This window comes from Phyllobates terribilis, unplaced genomic scaffold (genome assembly GCF_046119375.1).
Source record: "Phyllobates terribilis strain yellow unplaced genomic scaffold, ASM4611937v1 Scaffold_1__5_contigs__length_1240528914, whole genome shotgun sequence".
Lineage (NCBI taxonomy): Eukaryota > Metazoa > Chordata > Amphibia > Anura > Dendrobatidae > Phyllobates > Phyllobates terribilis.
This window is the reverse complement of record NW_027362761.1, coordinates 990,572,431-990,596,043: the sequence shown is the minus strand read 5'-3', so window position 1 is coordinate 990,596,043 and position 23,613 is coordinate 990,572,431.

The following is a 23,613-nucleotide window of genomic DNA, read 5'->3' as shown; positions in this document are numbered from 1 at the left end:
GCTGGCCCCACAGCGTCACCTCGAGTATTTAAAACCGGGCGCCGCCATCTTGGACACAGTGGCTCTGGATCAGCCGGTGTAGGGTCAGTGCTGCTGAGTTAGGGAGAGATATATAGTGCAAAATAGGTAGTGTAGGCTCTCTAAAGACTGCCAAATCAAACAAACAGTCCTTCTCAGGACTAATATCCATCCCAGATATCAGGCAGGCAGGCTGTATAGGAGATGCAGTGGTTATACCAGCAAACGCTGCATTACAGTCCTGTGTGCTCCTGTTGGTCAAATTGCTAGACTTATCACCCCGGTCTCAGGGGCCAGGAAATTTTTTTTTTTTTCATCTAAATCCTGTATTTTTTTTCCTCACTCAGACTGTCCAAATACGCGTCTTATTAACCTTTTGGTATCCCCCCCCCCCAAAAAAAAATGAGTGCGTCTGTGACTGTTCAGACACCAATATATCTGTTTAAAAGAGTCTGGTGTAGGCCAAAAAAATAGAACTGTGGTTTTGCAGTTCCACGGGTCAAATCTCTGTATTATCCTGCTTTGGCTTTTTTTGCCGTAAAAAAAACTGTAAAAGTGTCTCCCTGACTGTTCAGCCACCAATATAGCTGTTTAAAAGAGTCTGGTGTACGCCACATAACTATAACTGTGGTTTTGCAGTTCCACGGGTCAAATCTCTGTATTATCCTGCTTTTGGCATTTTTTACAGTAAAAAAAAAACTGTAATAGAGTCTCCATGACTGGTCAAACACCAATATATCTGTTTAAAGTAGTCTAGTGTGCACCACATAGCTATAACTGTGGTTTTGCAGTTCCACGGGTCAAATCTCTGTATTATCCTGCTTTTGGCATTTTTTGCCGTAAAAAAAAACAGTAATAGTGTCTCCCTGACTGTTCGGACACCAATATATTTGTTTAAAAGAGTCTGGTGTAGGCCAGAAAAATAGTACTGTGGTTTTGCAGTTCCACGGGTCAAATCTCTGTATTATCCTGCTTTTGGCATTTTTTGCAGTAAAAAAAACAGTAATAGTGTCTCGCTGACTGTTCAGACACAAATATATCTGTTTGAAAGATTCTGGTGTACGCCACATAACTATAACTTTGGTTTTGCAGTTCCATGGGTCAAATCTCTGTATTATCCACTTTTGGGTCTTTTTTACATAAAAAAAACAGTTTGAGTGTGTCGCTGACTGTTCAGCCCCAAATATATCTATTTAAAAAAGTCTGGTTTACGCCAGTAAATTAGAACTGTGGTTTTGCAGTTCCACGGTTCAAATCTCTGTATTATCCAGTTTTTGGCCTGTTTTATGTAAAAAAAAAGAGTAATAGTGTCTACCTGTCTGTTCAGTCACAAATATATCTTTTTAAAAGATTCTGGTGTAGGCCAGACAAATAGAACTGTGGTTTTCCTCTTCCATTGTTCTAATCTCCTTTTTATTACCCTTTTTCCATTGATAGTGCGAGTGTAAGCTATTTTACTTCATTTACAATGGGCAAGGCGCGTGGCAAGGGACGTGGAACTGGACGTTCTGGTGATGGTGCGTGTAGAGGACCGGGACGTGGCCAAGGTGAAAATGTGCCACAACCAACAGCCACATCTCCTCGCTCCCACTTCTTGACCGAATTACTAGGGAAGCACACTACAACACCTGTATTGTGAACTGATCAGTGTAGACAGGTTATTAATTGGATAGCAGATATTACTTCAAGTTACCTGGGCACCACCACCTCCGGTCTGTTTTCCACATGGTCAAGTTTTAGTAGCCGTGAGTCTTGACCGCATCCTCCTCCTCACCCTGATGCTCCTTCCTCCCACCATGCCGAGTGTCGTCAGACAGCAACTGATCCCACACTTGGACACTCTGAAGAGCTGTTCACTGGTCCATTTCCATATTTGTGCCCCTCGCCTGCTCCGCCTGAAGTGGAGAAAGAGGAGATACCATGTAGCGATGCCCAAATACTTGAACAGCCACGGCCAGAGGAAGTCGACGCTGGCAATTTGTCACAAGAGGTGGACGATGACGAGACACAATTGCCACGAAGTGAGGAGGAGGATCGTGGTGAGCAAGTGGAAGAGGACTAGGTGGTGGATGATCTAGTAACTGACCCAATGTGGCAGGAGGGCACGCAGAGCGAGGCCAGCAGCAGACAGGGGAAGGGAGGCAGAGTACCCCAACAGGCAGGAAGAAGCAGTGTGGTAGCCGCACACAGAAGGCGGGCAACAGTTCCCCGTAACACCAACACTAGGGACGTTGCCAGTACAACCGGTAGGTCTTCCAGAGTCTGGAATTTTTTTAAAGACTCTGCTGATAACCCCAAAAAAGCCATTTGTACCACCTGCCATGCCAGCATCAGCAGGCGTGACAAAACTACCAGCCTGACCACCACCAGCATGATCAGGCACATGTGAGCAAAGCATCCGACTTTGTGGGGTGAACCCCAGGGTCCACGACCAGTGTCAGCGGGTGGCACCATTGGTTCTTCCGCTGCTGTGCATGTGATAGAATCCCCTGTTGTGCGTGCAAGGCAATCCCCTGTCCATACTGGATGCAAAGATGCCCCCTCCTCTCAGTCTTCACTTGTTATGGCATTTTCTCAAGAAACAGCATCAACGTCCACGTCCACATCCCACTGCAGCATTCAATTGTCCATATCCCAGAACTTTGAACGAAAGCGCAAATTCGCAGCCAACGACCCACAAGCCACAGTCCTAAATTCGCACATTTCACGACTGCTTGTGTTTGAAATGCTGCCTTTTAGGCTGGTGGAGACGGAATCCTTCCGCAACCTTATGGGGGTGGCCATCCCTCGGTACTCGGTCCCCAGCCGACTCTATTTTGCTCGGTGTGCCATCCCCGCACTACACAAGCACGTGTCCCAAAACATCTGCCGTGACCTCAACAACGCAGTTACTGGGAGAGTCCACCTGACAACGGACACGTGGACCAGTGCTTGTGGCCAGGGATGGTACATCTCCCTGACGGCACACTGGGTAAACATAGTGGAAGCCGGGACCCAGTTGGATCTTGGGACGGAACACATCCTCCCCACACTGAGGATTGCGGGCCCTATGTCAGTCAGAGTTGCCCCCACAGTGTACAGCTCCTGCGCATCATCCTCCTCCTCCTCATATTTAGCCTCCATCTTAGATATCACCACATCAGTTGCAAGCTGGAAGCACTGCAGTACTGCCTCAGCCAAGCGGCAACAGGCTGTGCTGAAACTCATAAGCTTATGTGATAAACCTCACACTGCTTGTCAGTTGTGGACAGCTGTGAAAGAGCAGGCATATCTGTGGCTGAGACCGCTGAACCTACATCCAGGCATGGTCATGTGTGACAATGGCCGTAACCTGGTGGCGGCTCTGAGGTGAGCTGAGATCACACACGTACCATGCTTTGCTCATTTGCTTAACCTCGTGGTTCAGCGGTTTCTTAAATGGTACCCCGAGTTGCCAGATCTGCTCGTCAAAGTACACCCACTGTCAGCTCATTTTCGCAAGTCGGGTACAGATTCCACCGCCCTTGCTGTGTTGCAGCAGCGTTTGCAGCTTCCGGCACACCGACTGGTGTGTGATGTCCCCACACGTTGGAACTCTACCCTCCACATGTTGCAAAGGATTTGTGAGTAGAAGAGGGCAGTTGTGGAGTACCAGCTGCAACAAGGCCATCGATATTCAGGTCAGACTCCACACATAAGATCTCAGGAGTGGACCTGGATGTCTGACATATGTACCATCCTGACAAACTTTGAGGAGTCCACCAAGATGGTGAGTGGCGATGACGCCATCATTAGCGTCAGCATCCCACTTGTCTGTCTTTTGCAACGCTCTCTGCAGAGAATTAAAGAGGAGGCATTGCAGCCAGAGTTTGATGAGATGGATCATGAAGCCGTAGCGGGCGATTACACACAGCCCAGCCTCATCTCATCCCAATGTGCATTGGGGGACAATGAGGGAGAGGAGGAGGAGGAAGAAGAGGAGCTGGTATCATGCGCTGTAGACGGTAGTACCTGTACAACTGTCATACAGTCGGTTCAGCGTGGGTGGACTGAGGACAGGGGGGAGGAGGAGGAGGAGGAGAGCATGGTCTGTCGTCATCTTGGTGAGGGCACGGAAGTCTTGCCCGTTACCAGTCTGGCACGCATTGCTGACTTTATGTTGCGCTGCCTTAACCGTGACACTCGTATTGTCAAAATGTTGGGTGACAATTATTACTGGTTGGTCACACTTATAGACCCCTGCTACAAGGAGAACTTTCACTCTCTTATTCCTGAGGTGGAGAGGTCTACAAAAATGTGGCAGTACCAGAAGGTCCTTGCTCGGGAACACGCTAGCGGCAGAAGTCACAGTTCGTTGCCCAACCAAGGCATACAGGCGATTGAGATGCAACTCCAATCCAGCAGAGGCAGGGGAACACGTTCTGGGACAATTTTCTGAGACCCGCCCAGCTTACAGGCCCTGAGGCGCGGGGTACTCTCACAAGAAGTGGAAAGTTTCAAAAGATGGTGAGAGTGTACCTTGCCGACCGTACCAGCGTCCTCCATGATTCCTCTGTGCCTTTTAATTATTGGGTATCCAAGCTGGACACTTGGAATGAACTCGCTCTGTATGCCTTGGAGGTCCTGGCCTGCTCTGCCGCTGGCGTGTTATCGGAGCGTGGTTTTAGTGCCGCTTGGGGAATTATAACTGATAAGCGCACTTGCCTGTCAACTGACAATGCTGACAAGCTGACCCTTATCAAAATGAATAAAGGCTGGATTGGGCCAGACTTCTCATCACCACCAAATGACAGCAGAGTAACATAAAGTCAAATCCACTATGCTATTTCGGTAGGTGTATTCCCATGCGCCGCTTCACACCCACACATGGGTATACAAATCCTCATTTCGGCTGTATTTTTCTCTTCTCATTATCCTCAGCCTCCACCACCACTAAACCACCAGGGTGACCTTGGTCCGTGTTGCCAGCATTGCAAGTTCCTCCGTCCTAATTTTTGGCAGTTTTGCTTGGAAGGCATAGGCAAAGAGTGTGGGAGACCCACTCCCCAATAATGGGAATAGTGTTTTTGAGATGCTGTACTGCAAGGCTCTTACCAGGGGCATTTAAAACATCTTGTTAAGCTACTGCAACCTCCACGTCTCTGACAAAGGGGCATTAAAACCATCCTGTTAAGCTACTGCGACCTCCACCACTTTTCCCAGGGGCATTGATACTGTCTTTTTATTCCACTGCGACCTCCACCATTATTCCAATGGGCATTAAAACCGTCTTGTTAAGCTAATGCAACCTCCATGTCTTTTCCAAGGGGCATTAAAACCATCTTGTTAAGCTACTGCGACCTCCACGTCTCTTCCAAGGGGCATTAAAACCGTCTTGTTAACCTACTGCGACCTCCACTTCTCTTCCACGGGGCATTAAAACCGTCTTGTTAAGCTACTGCGACCTTCACCATTTTTACCAGGGGCATTGATATTGTCTTTTTATTCCACTGCGACCTCCACCACTCTTCCAAGGGGCATTGATATTGTCTTTTTATTCCACGGTGACCTCCGCATCTCTTCCAAGGAGCATTTAAACAGTCTTTTAAGCTACTGTGACCTCGACCACTCTTCCAAGGGGCATTAAAACCATCTTGTTAAGCTACTGCAACCTCCACGTCTCTAAAGAGGGGCATTAAATCCGTTTTGTTAAGCTACTGCGACCTCCACCACATTCCCCAGGGGCATTAAAACCATTTTGTTAAGCTACTGCGACCTGCACTTATCTTCCAAGGGGCATTAAAACCGTCTTGTTAAGCTACTGTGACCTCCACGTCTCTTCCAAGGAGCATTAAAACCGTCTTGTTAAGCTACTGCGACCTCCACCACTTTTCCCAGGGGCTTTAATATTGTCTTTTTATTCTACTGCGACCTCCACCATTCTTCCAAGGGGCATTAAACCCATCTTGTTAAGCTACTGCGACCTCCACCACTTTTCCCAGGGGATTGATATTGTCTTTTTATTCCACTGCGACCTCCACCACTCTTCCAAGGGGCATTCATATTGTCTTTTTATTCCACTGTGACCTCCACGTATTTTCCAGGGGGCATTTAAACCGTCTTTTTAAGCTACTGTGACCTCCAACACTCTTCCAAGGGGCATTAAAAAAGTCTTGTCAAGCTACTGCGAACTGCACCGCTCTTCCATGGGGCATTAAAACTGTGCTTTTAATCTACTGCAACCTCCACGTCTCTTCCAAAGCGGCATTAAAACCGTCTTGTTAAGCTACTGCAACCTCCACGTCTCTTCCAAGGGGCATTAAAACCGTCTTGTTAAGCTACTGCAACCTCCACGTCTCTTCCAAGGGGCATTAAAACCATCTTGTTAAACTACTGCAACCTCCACGTCTCTTCCAAGGGGCATTAAAACCGTCTTAGTAAGCTACTGCGACTTCCACGTCTCTTCCAAGGGGCATTAAAACCGTCTTGTTAAGCTACTTCGACCTCCACCACTTTTCCCAGGGGCACTGATATTGTCTTTTTATTCCACTGCGACCTCCACGTCTTTTCCAAGGTGCATTAAAACCGTCTTGTTAAGCTACTGCAAACTCCACGTCTCTTCCAAGGGGCATTAAAACTGTCTTGTTAAGCTACGGCAACCTCCACGTCTCTACCAAGGGGCATTAAAAACCATCTTGTTAAGCTACTGTTATCTCCACGTCTCTTCCAAGGGGCATAAAAACCATCTTGTTAAGCCACTTCAACCTCCACGTCTCTTCCAAGGTGCATTAAGACCGTCTTGTTAAGCTACTGCAACCTCCAAGTCTCTGCCAAGGGGCATTAAAGCCTTCTTGTTAAGCTACTGCAACCTCCACGTCTCTTCCAAGTGGCATTAAAACCGTCTTGTTAAGCTACTGCGACCTCCACGTCTCTTCCAAGGGGCATTAAAACTGTCTTGTTAAGCTACTGCAACCTCCATGTCTCTTCCAAGGGGCATTAAAACCGTCTTGTTAAGCTACTGCAACCTCCACCCCTTTCCCCAGGGGCATTAAAACCATCTTGTTAAGCTGCTGCGACCTCCACCATTCTTCCAATGGGCATTAAAACCGTCTTGTTAAGCTAATGCGACCTCCACCACTTTTCCAAGGGACATTGATATTGTCTTTTTATTCCACTGCGACCTCCACCATTCTTCCAACGAGCATTGCATTTCCTCCTAATTTTAGTCAGCTTTTGCTTTTCAATGCCTAGGCGACCACTAAGGGAGACCCTCTCCCCAATAATGAGTAGAAGGTTTTTAGTATGCTGTTATCCACGTCTGTTTCAAGGGGCATTGCAGTTCCTCAGAATTTTTGGAAAGCCTTCCATTCACTGCTTAGGCCAACAGTGCACAGGAGACCCAGTTGCTATAAATGGAAAAAACTGTTTAGTTAAGGCCCTCTGACTAGTGTTGAGCCACCCCCGTAGTGTTCGAGTTCGGTTCATTTTGTCGAACACCCGTGTGTTCCCAGAACTGTTCGTTGAACTGTTCGTCGAACTGTTCGTCGAACACCGTTAAAACCAATGGCAGGCAAACAAAAACACATAGAAACACATAGAAAACACCTTCAAATGTGTCCAAAAGCTGTCAAACTGCTCAGAAGACATAACTAACACATGCAAAAGTGACAAGTGCATATAGTCATGCGAAAAGAAAAGAGTTGGAGGAGTAAAAGGAGGGGGAGACACAGATATAGGCATGTCATGCCCTTCTAAAACCTAAAAAGTGAAAAGCCGACACGGCCAGTCCGTTCCTGCCCGTGCTAACTCCGTGTCGCCGGGTTTGTGCCAGAGCCGCGGTGGACCCTGATGGCCAGCCCCCCTCTCCCAATACTGGTGCCTGTCCGCTGGTGGGTCGAGCTAGCCCACCTGTGGTGGAGGCAGGTCTAAGCTTTTTAATTTAAATTGTCTCTCTAATTTGAATGAATACACTTTAAATCCTTTTACAAGGATCTATTGGAGGGCAAGTCTCATGCCAGCAGCCGCGTAATTCCAGCTCCAGTAGCGTCCACTAAAGCTGCTGCAGTTAAAAAGCTTTTATAAGGATCGAGCTCGGCGGTCCACCGCAAGGCGTCCTACTGCCAGTCCCAGCCCCTATGCCTTGGGGTGCCTCCTGATGCACTTCACTGAGTATCCCGGGGTCCCGAAGCATTTCCTTTGAAAAATTAAGTGGCCAAACTACAGGTGGTGTAGCTTGCTTAACAGCTGAGATAATCCGATGACTAGCAGACACTGCTACTAGGCACAAAGTATTTCCTGGGCTAGATGCAGTTAAAAATTTGTAATTAGATACTCTCGTTGGATGCTGAGAAAGCAGTGCATAGAGTCTCCTGGCACGCCATATATTATTCTCATAAAAAGCTTGGGGAAGGGGTCTAGGGGACCCTTTTATAGCCAAAATCACGGCCCTGTAGCGCAATACGTCACCTAGGCTGAAGATAAATGGAACTGTAGCACCCCGAGGGCTCGGTTGCTACAGAGTTATTGCACCTCACCCAGAGGTGTGATATCTCACTCTCAGGTAAGGATGGAGTGTGGATCAGGACCCCGACACCTGCATGCATTACACCACATTGCCGTGGGGTAGGGCAACCAATATGCCCCTGAGATGGGCATGACAGTCCCTGTCCCTGGCTGGAGTGGGGGGAGGGAACACCAAGGAAGGGGAACCCTGTAGTGCAGGAGCAGGGAGGAAGCAGTTCCTGGGTGCATTGAGAAGGGAGTATAAAAGGTGGGCACCATCTTAGTTCAGTGCAGAGAAGTCTGAGCAGAAGTGACAGGTAGCAGGGGCTCTGCATGAGCTCTGCTCCGGAGGCATGCCTAGTAACAAAGGCCCAGGCCTGGAAGAGGGAGAAGGAAGGAAGCGGAGCAGAGAAGGCTCCAGGAATGAGGAATGAAGGGATCCCAGGGGTGCGGACGGGCGAATCGCCACCGCACGCCCGAATCCACCTGCGTGGAGGGGTCAGGCCAAAGGGGGAGACAGGTCCCCGAAACTAGTGGAGGCGGGAAATGACCCTCAGCTAGAAACCAGAGGCTGTGACATTTTAGGTGGCGCAGCCCCTCACTACACCCACTAGGAAGGCACCACATAGGGTCAGGGAAACTGGCGCCAAGTTTACCAAGAGGAGGCCCGAGGCAGCCGGACAGAAGCGTAGGTAAGAAAGGCCAGACAAAGGACACACAAAGGGGGTCCTGTGAAGTGCTCCAAAGTTATCTGGGAGTTGTCTGAGCCCCTCACCTGGTGAGCACAGTATGACGTGGGCAGACGTTACCTGCAGAAGTGGTCCTGATAATAAGAACTGTGAGTAAAGGCCCTGGACTGCATCACTGACTCCGTGTCGTTACTGCTGCTGCCCTGCACCATCAACCCCATCCTCCACATACACTGCCCTGAGCCTATACTCCTCCCGTGGGGAGTTATACTATGCTCTGCTGCACCCACAACACCAGCCTCAGCGGTCTGCCCTGCAGCGGCGGTTCACTCTGACCGCAATCCACGGGTGGCGTAGTCAGACATTTAAACATCAAAACCACATAAATAGTTCCGCCACTGGTTTGGCCGCCCTGAGCCACGGAACCGGGTCGCCGCCACGGAGACTACAACCACCAGCATCCACCAAAAAGTGTCCGGCTCCGGGTGTCCCAAGGCCCAGGGGGCAAGTCAGAACATTTTCATCACCTTTCATAATCACCAATGGGACAAGGCAGGAATGCCCTCTGTCACCTTTCTTATACATCCTAGTGACGGAGCACCTGCTCTCATCAATTCGCCATAACCTCAATATTAGGTGGATTGAGGTGGGAGGCACCGAGTAAAAGTGGTCTCTATTTGCTGATGATGTCCTAGTATATATCACTCAATCACATATATCCATCCATGCTGTTATGGCTGAAATAGATCACTTTGTTACATGGTCAAATTTTAAAATCAATGCAGCAAAGTCTGAGGCCCTCGATGTCTCCCTCCCCAAATCCATACAGGATTCCATCCAGTCCAACTTTCCCTTTGCCTGGCCCTCACAGGGTATCAAATACTTAGGAATTCCTATTCATAGAGACCTCTCCCGTCTATGTTATCTTAATTTTGGGTCCTTTATCGAACAACTCCATACAGACCATAGTTGGCAAGTTAGAACTGTAAGATTCACTACGTGAACCACTGGTGTTTTGTGGAAAAGCACATGTACACTGTGTTCTAAATTATTATGCAAAAAGAGTTTAGGAGTGATAAGGTAAGAATTTTTTTGTTTGTCAGTTAAACTCATTGATGGTGATGTGTGTCAGGGCTCTTTATATCACTGTAAGCAATTGCAGACACCTGTGCTGATTAGTTTGGCAGGTGTGTCCAATGAAAGGCAAGACTACTTAAGAAGGCTGTCCCACATTATTAAGCAGCCTAATTTTCTGCCAAAATGGGAAAGAAAAAGGATGTGTCGGCTGTTGAGAAGCAACAAATTGTGGAGTGTTTAGGTCAAGGCATGACTACAATCAACATTGTGCGATGATCAGGATGAAGTGTCTTGGCAATCAAGAATTATGTAGCTGATTCACAGTACACACGTGTGCGTGCTGATAAGGGAACATTGAGGACTCTTTACTACAGGCAATTACGTCAGGTTAAAAGAGCAGCGGCAAAAAAGCCTTGTCATAGCAGCAGACAAGTTTTTGAAGCTGCTGGTGCCTCCAACGTCTCCCGAACAACAAGATGCAGGGTCCTTCAGAGGTTTGCAGCTGTGCGTAAGCCATCCTGTTGACCTCCTCTATCCACTGCACACAAGCAGAAACGGCTCCAGTGGGCCAAACAATACATGAAGACTGACTTCAAAACTGTTTTGTTCACCGATGAGTGCCGTGCAACGCTCGATGGTCCAGATGGATGGAGTGGAGGATGGCTGGTTGATGGACACCCCACGCAAACACGGCTACAGCGCCAACAAGGAGGAAGTGGAGTAATGTTTTGGGCTGTAATCATGGGGAGAGAGATTGTCGGCCCCTTTAGGATCCCTGAAGGGGTAAAGATGGACTCCATAATGTATGTGGAGTTTCTCAAACAGCACTTCCTGCCATGGTTCAAGAAGAAGAACCGTGTATTTCACAGCAAGATCATTTTCATGCATGATAATGCACCGTCTCATGTTGCACATAACACATCTGCATCTCTGGCTGATATGGGCATAAAAGGGGACAAACTTATGGTGTGACCCCCATGCTCCCCTGACCTCTACCCCATTCAGAACCTCTGGAGCATCATCAAAAGGAGTGTCTATGATGGCGGGAGGCAGTTCACATCTAAGCAACAGCTCTGGGAGGGTATTCTGTCCTCATGCAAAACAATTGAAGCAGAAACCATCCAAAACCTGACAAATTCAATGGACGAGACAGTTCAGAAGCTCCTTTCGAACAAGGGGTCCTATGTGCAAATGTAACATCACCTAGAATAAAGTTTTGAGTTGAAAACTGTTTGATTTCAGTTTCTAATAACCTGCTAATGCTTATAATTTCAAAAATGACCATTTTTTTGGTCTTTATTAAAATGAAAAGGTTGATCGAAGAGTGTGGGGGATCTAAGAGTGTGGCAACCCAGTAGTCAGGATTACTTCGAATTCTGTGAATCTGAGGTTCATGTTGCAGGTACTGCAGCAAGAAGGCACTCATGTGTCTTGCGCATCTAGGAGCCCCAAAATTATTTTCCGGGCTAGATGCAGCTAAAAATTATTATTAATTTTAAATCTGGTGGAGCTTAGTATAGATGGCCTAATAGAATTAGTACTGCACACTGCTACAAAGGCCAAATTATTTTCCAGCCAAGATACAGATAAACATGATTAGTAATTTTAAATCTGGTGGAGCTTAGTATAGATGGCCTAATAGAATCAGTACTGCACGCTGCTACAAAGCCCAAATTATTTTCCAGCCAAGATACATATAAACATGATTAGTAATTTTAAATCTGGTGGAGTTTAGTATAGATGGAGTAATAGAATCAGTACTGCACACTGCTCCAAAGCCCAAATTATTTTCCAGCCAAGATACAGATAAACATGATTAGTAATTTTAAATCTGGTGGAGCTTAGTATAGATGGCCTAATAGAATCAGTACTGCACACTGCTACAAAGCCCAAATTATTTTCCAGCCAAGATACAGATAAACATGATTAGTAATTTTAAATCTGGTGGAGCTTAGTATAGATGGCCTAATAGAATCAGTACTGCACACTGCTACAAAGCCCAAATTATTTTCCAGCCAAGATACAGATAAACATGATTAGTAATTAGAAAGCTTAAAACGGTTGGTGAGGTGATTTTAACTAATCATCAAGCTTTTACTCTCCCCAGGATGACACAGGGGTAGAAAAGTTGTTTCGGATCCATGATTTGTTCATCTTTATGAACGTGAGTCTGTCTACATTATCAGTGGAGAGCCGCTAGCACTTATCTGTCAGCACACCACCAGCAGCGCTGAACACACGTTCAGACAGAACGCTGGCTGCGGGGCATGACAAGATCTCCAAGGCGTAAGTGGCTAGCTCCGGCCATTTATCCAGATTGGAAGCCCAAAAAGAGCAAGGGTCCAGTGACACAGTCATGGCTTCAATGTTTACTTGGAGATACTCTTGTACCATCGTCTCTAGGCATTGACTATGTGTCAGACTTCTTGTCTACTGAGGCCTTACAAAGGATTGGCTAAAAAAGTGGTGAAATGTTTCCGCAAAATTGATGTTACCAGCAGATACTGTGATTCTGTTACGTTTTGAGTGCTGAACACTCAACGGTCCCTCGGTTGGCAAGTTGGAACTGTGAGATTCACTTCGTGCACCACTGGTGTTTTGTGGAAAAGCACATGTAAGATTCTGCAACAGTCTCTGCTGATACTCCTGCATGCGTGCATCCCTTTCTATGGCAGGAATAATTTCTGAAAATTTACTTTTGTACCGGGGATCTAACAGTGTGGCAACCCAGTAGTCAGGATTATTTCTAATTCTCACAATTCGAGGGTCATGTTGCAGGTAGTGCAGCAAGAAGACACTCATGTGTCTTGCGCATCTAGGAGCACCAAGTCCCTGTTGTGTTGGTGGCGAGGTAACAATCATGCTTCCTTCCTCTGTCCTCTCCCCCCAACCTCGCACAACAGAAATGTGATCAAGGTCTCCCTCATCTGATGAGTCTTCCATCAGTTCATCCTCCACTTCTTCCTGGGCTCCTGCACCTTCCTCACTAGTTTGGCTGCTACCATGCACCCTGGTAAAACCATCTCCCCCACCCTCACATGCCTGCCGCCTTGGTGCTGCCGACCGTTTGGACCTTGCAGATATTAGCCCTTACGCATACAACTCCTCCTCCTCTACTTCCTCCACCTCCTCTTGTGCCACCACCTGACTCCGAATTCTGTTTAACATGTGCTCCAGCATGTAAATCACCGGAATAGTCATGCTGATAATGGCATCGTCAGCACTAAACATCTTCATCGCCATTTCAAAACTGTGCAGAAGGGTGCATAGGTCCCTGATCAGAGACCACTCCTCCAGCGTGATTTGCCCCACCTCTGGATCTCGTTGGCCCAGGCTATACGTCAGAACGTATTGCACCGGGGCTTGTCGGTGCTGCCACAGTCGCTGCAACATGTGCAGAGTTGAATTCCACCGGGTAGGCGCATCGCATTTTAGCCGGTGAAGTGGCAGGCCCAACGACTTCTGTAGAGATGTAAGTCGCTGAGCTGCGGGATGCGAACGGCGGAAGGGAGCATACAGCGACCGTGCCCTCTGCAGAAGGCCATCTAGTCCGGGAAAGTGGGATAAAAATTGCTGGACAACCAGGTTCAACACGTTGGCTATACAAGGCACGTGTGTGACATTGCCCCGGCGAAGGACCACACCCAGGTTTGCAGCATTGTCGCACACGGCCTTCCCTGGTTTCAGGTCCAGTGGAGACAACCATTCATGAAACTGGTTCTCCAGAGCTGACCACAACTCCTCAGCTGTGTGACTCACATTTCCCAGACATTTCAAAGTAAAAATCGCCTGAAGACGTTGAGCCCTGCTGCCAGCATAGTAAGGAGGTGTGCAGAATCCCTTCTGCGCGGTTAGAAAGCTTATGGCATGACCAGACAGGCTTTGGGTGCAGGTGGAGGACCGAGAGGAGGTTGAGGAGGCAGAAGCAGTGGAGGAACTTTGAGATAAAGAGGATTGACGCACAACTCGTGGGGACGGCAAAACTTGGACAGCAGCCCCTTGTCCTGCTGTCACCATAGTTACCCAGTGCCCAGTCAGCGACTTGTAACTCCCCTGTCCATGCCTACTCGTCCAAGTGTCTGTGGTGAAATGCACCCTGTCACACACAGAGTTTCTCAAAGAAGCGGTGATGTTGTGTGCGACATGCTGGTGGAGCGCAGGCACACCTTTCTTTGAGAAGTAGTGCCGAATGGGCATCTGGTACTGGGGCACTGCGACGGACATAAGGTCTTGAAAATCCTCTGTGTCCACCAGGCAGAAAGGAAGCATTTCTGTTGCCAAGAGCTTGCAGATGGTGAAATTCAACCTCTTAGCTTTCTCATGGCTAGGAGGAAATGGTCTTTTACTTGTCCACATCTGAGGGACCGAGGGCTGGCTGTTGTGCTTAGATGGGGTTGATAAGGGTATCCCCGGCAAACTGCCGGTCTGTGAGGAAGATGCAGGCGGACATGTTAGGTTGCCTTGATCCAAAGGTGGTGCTATCGATGTCGGACAGCGCTCAACACCAGCTGGTGTTTCCACCTCCAAAGAAAATTTTGACCAGCCAATTACTCTGGCTGTTGCGGGTAAAGAGGTGGCAGGTCTGCGTCCCAAAACAGATGTGACTGCTGTCCCCCCAGTCACAGAGGATGAAGAGGCCACGGATGCACATGATGGGGCAGACGGTAGTTGGCCCGGCCGGCTAGGCCACATTGTAGCACAGTGAGCTTCCCACTGCAACTTATGCTTCATGTCCATGTGCCGGTTCATGCATGAAGTACTCAAACTATGTATTTTTTGGCCTCTACTTAGCTTTTGCTGACAAATGTTACAGATCACACGAGTTGGGTCATCTTTATCGATCTGAAAAAATGCCCAGGCTATGCAAGGCTTAGCACCCATGCGACCTGAAGAGCCACCACGACTTATGGTCAGAGGCAGAGTTGTGTTTGAGGATGCAGTTTTTGACGTGCTTCCAGTACTACGTCTCTGTCCAGGAAGGCACAACCTGACCTCGTCGTCACTAGCATCCTCCTCCACCTCCTCTGCTGACCTCATCTCTTGGCTGACTGTGGGTTGACAGTAGGTGGGATCTCCAACCTCATCATCATCACCCTGTGTGTTATCACACCCGTCGTCATCAGAGCCAACCTGTTCCTGCCATGACAAAAAACTAAAGTTGTCGCTCCAATCAGGTATTTGAGTCTCATCATTGTCTTCCTCATTGTCTCCACCAACAGGAGTTACAGTTTGGGAACGAGGGTTTATATTATGGTCAGAACCTTCTGCGTCTGGTCCTGGATCCGACTCATAAAGATTCTGGACATCAGTGCAGATCATTTCCTCTTCTGAATTCACAGAAGCTCTGGAGCCGACCTCTGATTCCCAGGCTATAGTATGAGTAAACAGCTCTGCAGACTCAACCATCTGTTCTACCCCATACTCAGACGGGCAGCTGGAGATTTGGGAGCTGTGAGGAAGCAAGTGCGATTCGGGTGACACCTCTGAGGACTGGAGTATTTGTGATGTTAAAGTTGAGGTGGAGGAGAGCCCACTTAAAGGAGCACTTGATATCCGTTGAAGCTGTTTTTGTGCCTCATCTGGAATTTGTAGCGATTGGCGTGGCCGTGAGAAAGGGATCTTATCACATTGTCCGCTGAAAGAAGTAGACATTTTAGTTTGGCTGGAAGATGGTCTTTCTTCTGCAGATGTTACTGTTGCTTTAACACCTACCCCACGGACACAACCTTTTTTCCCCTTCCCAACATGCCTATTCCCCTTTCCACCAGCAGCAGTCCTTTTCCACTCATTTTGGTGGTTAACAAATTCACAACTCTGGAGTTGTTTGCACAAAAAAACAATGGATGGGAACCGAGCAGAGCTGAGTGGCCAAACAGTGGTATTAGGCCAAAAGTATTGGCTGGGTTAGATGCAGATAAAAATTATATTGAATTTGCAACCTGGTGGAGGTTAGTATAGATGGACTAATAGAACAAGTCCCACACACTGCTAGAAGCCGAAATATTTTATCAGAGCTAGATGCAGAAAAAAATTATTTTTAATTTACAACCTGGTGGAGGTTAGTACAGATGGACTAATAAACCAAGTCCCACACACTGCTAGAAGCCCAAATATTTTTTCAGAGCTAGATGCAGAAAAAAATTATATTGAATTTGCAACCTGATATAGGTCATTACAGATGGGCTAATAGACCAAGTCCCACACACTGCTAGAAGCCCAAATATTTTTTCAGAGCTAGATGCAGAAAAAAATTATATTGAATTTGCAACCTGATGGAGGTTAGTATACATGGACAAATAGAACAAGTCCCACACACTGCTAGAAGCCCAAATATTTTTTCAGAACTCGGTGCTGCTATGCCCAAAAGGTTTTACTTCACTAGGTGCAGTAAAAAAATTGGTATTCTATACACAGGTGGTGTAGCTTGCAACACAGATAGACTACTCCACTGACTAACACACTCTGTAATAGGCCAAAAAGGATTTGCTTTGCTAGATTTAGCCAAATGCTGTTAAAAAAACTTGCACAGCCTGGCAAAAACTGATAGGAACTGATGTAACTTAGTCCTGAAAAGGACTGCAATTACAATTAGTCTTTACTCCCAACCTATCTATTTAAGAGCACAGACCTGCCTGATAAAAGTCATAGGAAATGCTGTAACCTAGTCCTTAAAAGGACTGCAATCACAACTCTTCCCTACTCCCAAGCTATCTGTAGATTTGTACGAAAATTGGCTTGAAATTAACAAGGTATAGCGCACACAGCAACAGCGGTGCCGTCTAACACGCAGCTGCAGCAGTGAGAAAATGGTGGCGACGGGGAAAATGGCTGGGTCTTATAGGGCAAGGACATGTGACATACACTGCCAATCACACATGCCCTTGCTTGTGTGAAAAAAAGCACTTCGCTCAGTGTGTGCGCTGCTGATAAGCTGACAGATTGCACCTCCCTCTGTAAAAGCGGGAAAGAGAAAAAAAAATGGAGATCTTCATTATTCCTGCAGAGATCCATCCCCTGCCCCTCCCCCCGCCCCGCTGTACACTCAAACTGCGTAATAACATTAATTTTCAGCATTACTGAGAAAAAATCCAGTTATGATTTTGCTGCACGAACAGTTATCGAACATAACCTCGAACAGCCAAATTTTTTTCAAATCGTTCGTGTTCGCCGAACGACTCTAACACCGCCCAAAACAGCTCAAATTTGAGATTGGCGAACAGTTCGAGTCGAACACCGCTCATCTCTACCTCTGACCTCCATGTCACTTCCAAGGGGCATTGGAGTGCCTCGAAATTTTTGTTAGGCATTGCACTCACTGCATGCCCTTTAACTGTGTAGCCGAACCGCTCCTTTTGGTACAGAAACATATCCTACAAGACATGTGTGGTTGACTGGCCTGATATTGATGTGAATGGTCCCTGTTCCTCCTGCTCTCTTTCTCCTTTGCCACCACCTCATCCATCATTCATCACCTGAAGCTTTGCTTTAACGGGAGTCATAGAACTGTCATAGTAGCAGGAAAACATCCAGCTATCCTAGGAGGAGGTAGGATATGTGCCAAAACGCTGACCACCTCAGGCCTAGCCGCTACTACATACATGTTCTTGCATTCCAAGAAAACAAAGCAGATGCTAACTTCTATCATCATCATCATCATCATGCTCCTCATCTTGGCACTCTCAACTCCCCTCATGGAGAAGCCAGGGCCCACTGGAGGAGTATGGTTCTCTGGTGGGCTCGTCCAATGCTGCCCTATAGCAGGCCAGGTTAAGAAAAGTGTGGGGGAAGTTTCAAGGAGAAATAGGGGCGGTTGGGGACTGTTTATGGACACCCGGCCACCCCCAGGCGGCTGGGGCCGTGTGTGGACACCCGGCCGCGGGGCGGCTGGAGACCGAGTATGGACACACGACCGCCCCCCTGGCGGCTGTGGACTGAGCGCGGACACCCGGCCGCCGGGCGGCTGAGGACTGAGTATGGATACTTCACTGCTGAAGCAGCCATGAGGTAGTGGCCAGCTTCAGCCTCCTCCAAACTAAAAGGCCCCATTTCAAGTGCAAGCAATCTAGCAGTATGGTATTGCAGCCTGGGGGTGGGTGAGTGGCAGGCTGTATACTTGTACTTGCATTGCAAGGAATGGGGGAGGCACAATTGAACACTGCCCTGGGACAAGGACTTGCACGGGGATAGTTGCAAGTCTGCATCTTCTGATGCGGAAAGGATCACTTCTGATGGGCACACTTTTAGGCAGTGACCTGGGTGTCAGAGTTGCTTCCAGGGGTCTTCCCCCTGCTGTTCCCATGTCTTTTCAGCACTGTATGCATGTGTCACACAGCACATGGCCAGATAAGATTGTAAAATGTTAAAATGACATTTCCAGGTGAATGCATTTGTCACAGTTGAAAGCAATACAAAAGTGCAAAAATGCATAAAAAATGCTACTTGTGAACATAGCCCAAGGTGTAGAGGAGTATTTTTGTTTTTGGTTATTTATTTTACCTTATACACAAGTCTTTACCCTGGAAAGGAAGTTCCTTAACATTTCACAGGAAAACCATTTCAGTTTCGTTTTTGAACATTTTATTGTGAGCCCGTTAAAGTGGCTTAATACCTCTGACCACGTTGTTGACAGCAGTGACCTGGGGGTCAGAAATGTTTCCTGGGGCGGTGCCCATGCTGTCTCCATGTCTTTTGAGCACTGTCACTATCGTTTTGGGCACTTTTTAGGCTTTCTACAGACTGCCGGGGGTGCTGCAGCAAAAATGCTCCCATAGACTAACCTTGGGCTCGTTGCTTGGGCTGAATATCACGGTGAGCTCGGTCCGAGCTTCAAGCACCCGAGCATTTAATGCTCGTTAAACACTACCTAGGATGCAAACCCATCTTTCTGACACTGGGCACTACATTGCGATCCAAAATCCTTTGGTTATCTTCAGATTTCATGACGCCTAGCACACAGTCAAGCCCTCCAAACATTATAATGGCACCCACATAGCCCTCAGTGTGATCAGGTCAGCAGCGTGAACATCTGACCTGATCACTCTGCTGACATTGCCCTTACCCCGGAAGTGACAGCAAAGCTTCAATTGTACTCGCGCCTGAATAATGAAAACGCAATTAAGTGCATGGAGTCGGTATGTTACATTTTAAACTCATAGCTGGCGCAGAGAATAACTGAATTCTACTCCCGGGGTCAGCTGCAAAATGCCACCTGGAAACATCTTGGACCATCGCATTACGTGGCACCGTCGGTGCCCCTCTTCTGGCTGTGCCAAAGTAAATGACTCACCTTCCCCGCATAGATATAGCCCTGGATAATACAGTACATGTGAATATGTGGACAGGGATTGGGAAGCATCTAGCACAGGGAAAGAGACAGTGGTGTCACCCGCTAGCACCAATTGTGGACCCAGGGGTTTGGCCCACAAAGTTGGCTCAGATGCCTCCAGCCATGCACCTGTCCTTGCACATTCTGATGCACCATCATCAGGCACTTCCAAATCCTTGTCCCAGCACAGCATTCAGCTGTCCATACCTCAGGTCTTGGAACAAAAAAGAAAGTTCCCAGCCACCCACCCACAGGCCCAAAAGCTAAACAAGCACATTTCCGGGCTGCTTGCCATGAAAATGTTGCCATTTAGGCTTGTGGACACAGAGATTTTTTGACAACTTATGTTGGCAGCCGTCCTCAGGTACTCATTCCCCAGCCGCCACTATTTCTATCAGTGTTGTGTCCCTGCTTTGTAACAGCAAGTGTCCAGGAAGATCACCAGTGCCCTTACCAAAGCACTTACTGGGATTGTCCACTGGATGACCGACACACGGACAAGCGCTTGTGGCCAGGGACACTACATTTCCCTGATGGTATACTGGGTGAACACTGTGGATGTGGCTGAGACCCACCCTGGCACGGCACATGTGCTACCGATGCCGAGGATTGCGGGCCCTACTTCTATCAGGGATTCCTCTACTACTTACACCAGTTCCTGCACCTCCTCCTGCACTTACTCATCCTCCATCTTTGATTTGTTATCTCAGAGCATGTCGTCCACAACAGCCGGAAGCTGTAAGCTCTACAGCAATGCTTCAGCGAAGTTTGTCTAGGAGGCAAACCGCACGCCGCCGCAGAGTTATTGAAAGGAATAATAGACCAGACAGATCTGTGCCTCTCGCCGCTGAACCTACAACCAGGCATGGTCGTGTGTGATAATGGCCGGAACCTGGTAGTGGCTGTGAAGTTTGGCAAGCTCACACATGTACCATGCTTGGCCCACGTGCTTAACTTAGTGGTTCAGCAGTTTCTGAAAACCTACCAAGATTTGCAGAGCTTCTTGACAAGGTACGCCATGTGAGCGTCCATTTATGCAAGTCAGCTACAGCTACCACCGCTCTGGCAGTGCTGCAGCAACACATGCAAGTGTGAGCTCACTGACTGGTTTGTGATGTGAACTACACACTGCACATGTGGCGCCCCTGCGGGTCCAGTTGCCACAGAGGTACTGCATCTCAGCCAGGTGTGGTACCCCACTCTCAAGTAAGGAGGGAGCACTACCCGGGACCCAACCAATCACATCAAACACTACACCACCTCATAAGGGAAGGTCCAGATAGCTCCTAAGGGAGAGCACAGGCATGGTCCCTGTCAAGAGGGTGGAACTAAGTAGAGGAGGTGGGTGGAGGAAGTAGTTTAGGGGAGCACTGAAGGAGGAGTATAAAAGAAGGCTAGAAAGATCTAAAAAGGGTTGATCTGCTCAGTAGAGCAAGGGAGCAGTTCAGTCTCCTGTTCCAGTGCTTGGAGCAGGAACTCAGTTCAGAAAGTCAGGTGAGAAGACAGGAGCAATGAGGAGGGCTCCAGAGAGGGAAGGGATCCCAGGGGAACAGCGAATCACTGAAAAGGTGGCCATATAGGACCAAGGGGACAGACCGAACGTCGCCCAACAAGGCCCGCAGCCACTGGCTCGGGACACTGTGTGTGAGGCGCAGGCAGGAGGACGAGAGCCAGCACACAGAGAGATGACCTGAAGAGGTACACTTGAAGGGGTCCCATTCAAGTGCTTCTGAGTTATCTGAGAGTTGGCTGGATCACTTCCCCGGTGGACACAGGACGACGTGGGCGGTTATAATCTGGCCATTGTAACCTGGAGAACTTAACAACTGTGAGTAAAACCTGAAGACTGCACCTCACTGTGTCCTTGAGTAATTGCTGCGCCACCGACCCTGCCTTGCACTACACCAGCAACATCTACCTCAGCAATAACCATATACTTCCCTGGAGCTTAGCTTTGTCCGTGGAGAGCTGGACCATCTCTGCTGCGTCACCATCAGCCCCAGTGGATCTGCACCGCAGCGGCGGCCCCACATAGCCGCATACCACGGGTGGCGTCATGAACATTATCCCCAAATTGACTTTGTTCCCCTTTTCTTTATTTGACCGCCCTGGGCCACGGACCAGGTCACTGCCACCGTTACTACCCCAATACAGGACCGGCCCGGCTACCAAGTACCCCACGGCTCCAGGGGGTGCGTCAACTTTGGAGTCACGAACAGGATCTACCGACCCATTAACCTGGTCCTGTGTGCCATAAAGACTGTGTACAACTGTATAAACCGCAGCCATTACTGTAGCACATGCGGAGTTAATGATATGTGGTGTGTCCCATCGTTGACGGAGCCTCGGAAATGGTGCCAAAATAGGCCCCTCCCACTTGTATAGACTGTACCAGAGTTTTCTGTCACTCAGGCTGATAGGTGCCAGCCTTCCCCTTTGCATCAGACTGAGGGGGAGAGATTGTTGCCTCTTCCTGCAGAGGACTGTGTGATCCCATCCATCCATCCATCCCAGCTGCTGCAGCTCTTTGCTGTGTGATCCCATCCATCCAGCTGCTGCAGCCCTGTGCTGTGTGATCCCATCCATCCAGCTGCTGCAGCCCTGTGCTGTGTGATCCCATCCATCCAGCTGCTGCAGCCCTGTGCTGTGTGATCCCATCCATCCAGCTGCTGCAGCCCTGTGCTGTGTAATCCCATCCATCCATCCCAGCTGCTGCAGCTCTGTGAATACAACACAAGTGTGAGAATGCTGGGCACAGTAGTAAAATTTGACCTACGAAAGGGCTGGGGTTTCAGCAGAGAGCCCAGTGCTGCCCAGGATCTCTTTGTTACCAGGAGGGACGTAGAGTCCCACCTACAACAGGGACACCCGGGACGGGATCTATATCCTGGAGACAGGGTCACCTACTCCTGTCACCATGGAGAACGGGGGTGGTACGCCCGACATTTGCGTAGGGTGGTGGAGGAGGAGGAGAATATACCCCTACCATCGGAGGCTGATGACCAGGCTGGGCCATCCAGTGGTGGACAAATATTTCCCCGGAGGGAGCACCACTACTGAACTAACTGTATATGAAAAAGTTGAATAACTGTAAATAATTACCCGGAAGGGTATTGAAATAATCTTGTGTGTTTATAAAGTTTTTGTTTGTTTTGTGTACCCGGTTAAAGTACAAGGACTTAGTGGTTAAGGACGGAGATTAACTCAAAAACTTTTATTGTAAAAAAAAAAAACTTAGCAATTTTTAAGGTGCTCCTTGTTGGTTTTATAAGACTGCTGAACAAAAATTTGTTTGGCGTGGCCGAAAACATGGTCCAAAAAGTGGATCAGCTATGCCCTGCAGCCACACCCAGGGCCTACGTTGGGGTTTTTCAGACGGGTCCGTCATAGTGCACTTACACCAGTGAGATGGACACCCTGATAAGGATCTCACTACAGCCTACTGAACTTGTTTGACAAAATGTTATTTAAAGTGACCTTGCTAGTGTTCAGTGAGCACTAAAATGCTCGGTTGCTTGAAGCTCGGGCCGAGCTCACCGTGATACTCGAGTGCTCGACTCGAGCAACGAGCCCAATGTTAGTCTAGGGGAGACCCGAGCATTTTTGCGGCGGCATCCCCGGCAGTCTGTAGAAAGCCTAAAAAGTGCCCAAAACGATAGTGACAGTGCTCAAAAGACATGGGGACAGCATGGGCATCGCCCCAGGAAGCATTTCTGACCCTCAGGTCACTGCAGTCAACAATGTGGTCAGAGGTATTAAGCCACTTTAACGGGCTCACAATAAAACGTTGAAAAACGAAACTGAAATGGTTTTCCTGTGACATATGTTAAGGAACTTCCTTTCCAGGGTAAAGACATGTGTATAAGGTAAAATAAATAACCAAAAACAAAAATACTCCTCCACACCTTGGGCTATGTTCACAAGTAGCATTTTTTATGCGTTTTTGCACTTTTGTATTGCTTTCAACCGTGACAAATGCATTCACCTGGAAATGTCATTTTAACATTTTACAATCTTATCTGGCCATGTGCTGTGTGACACATG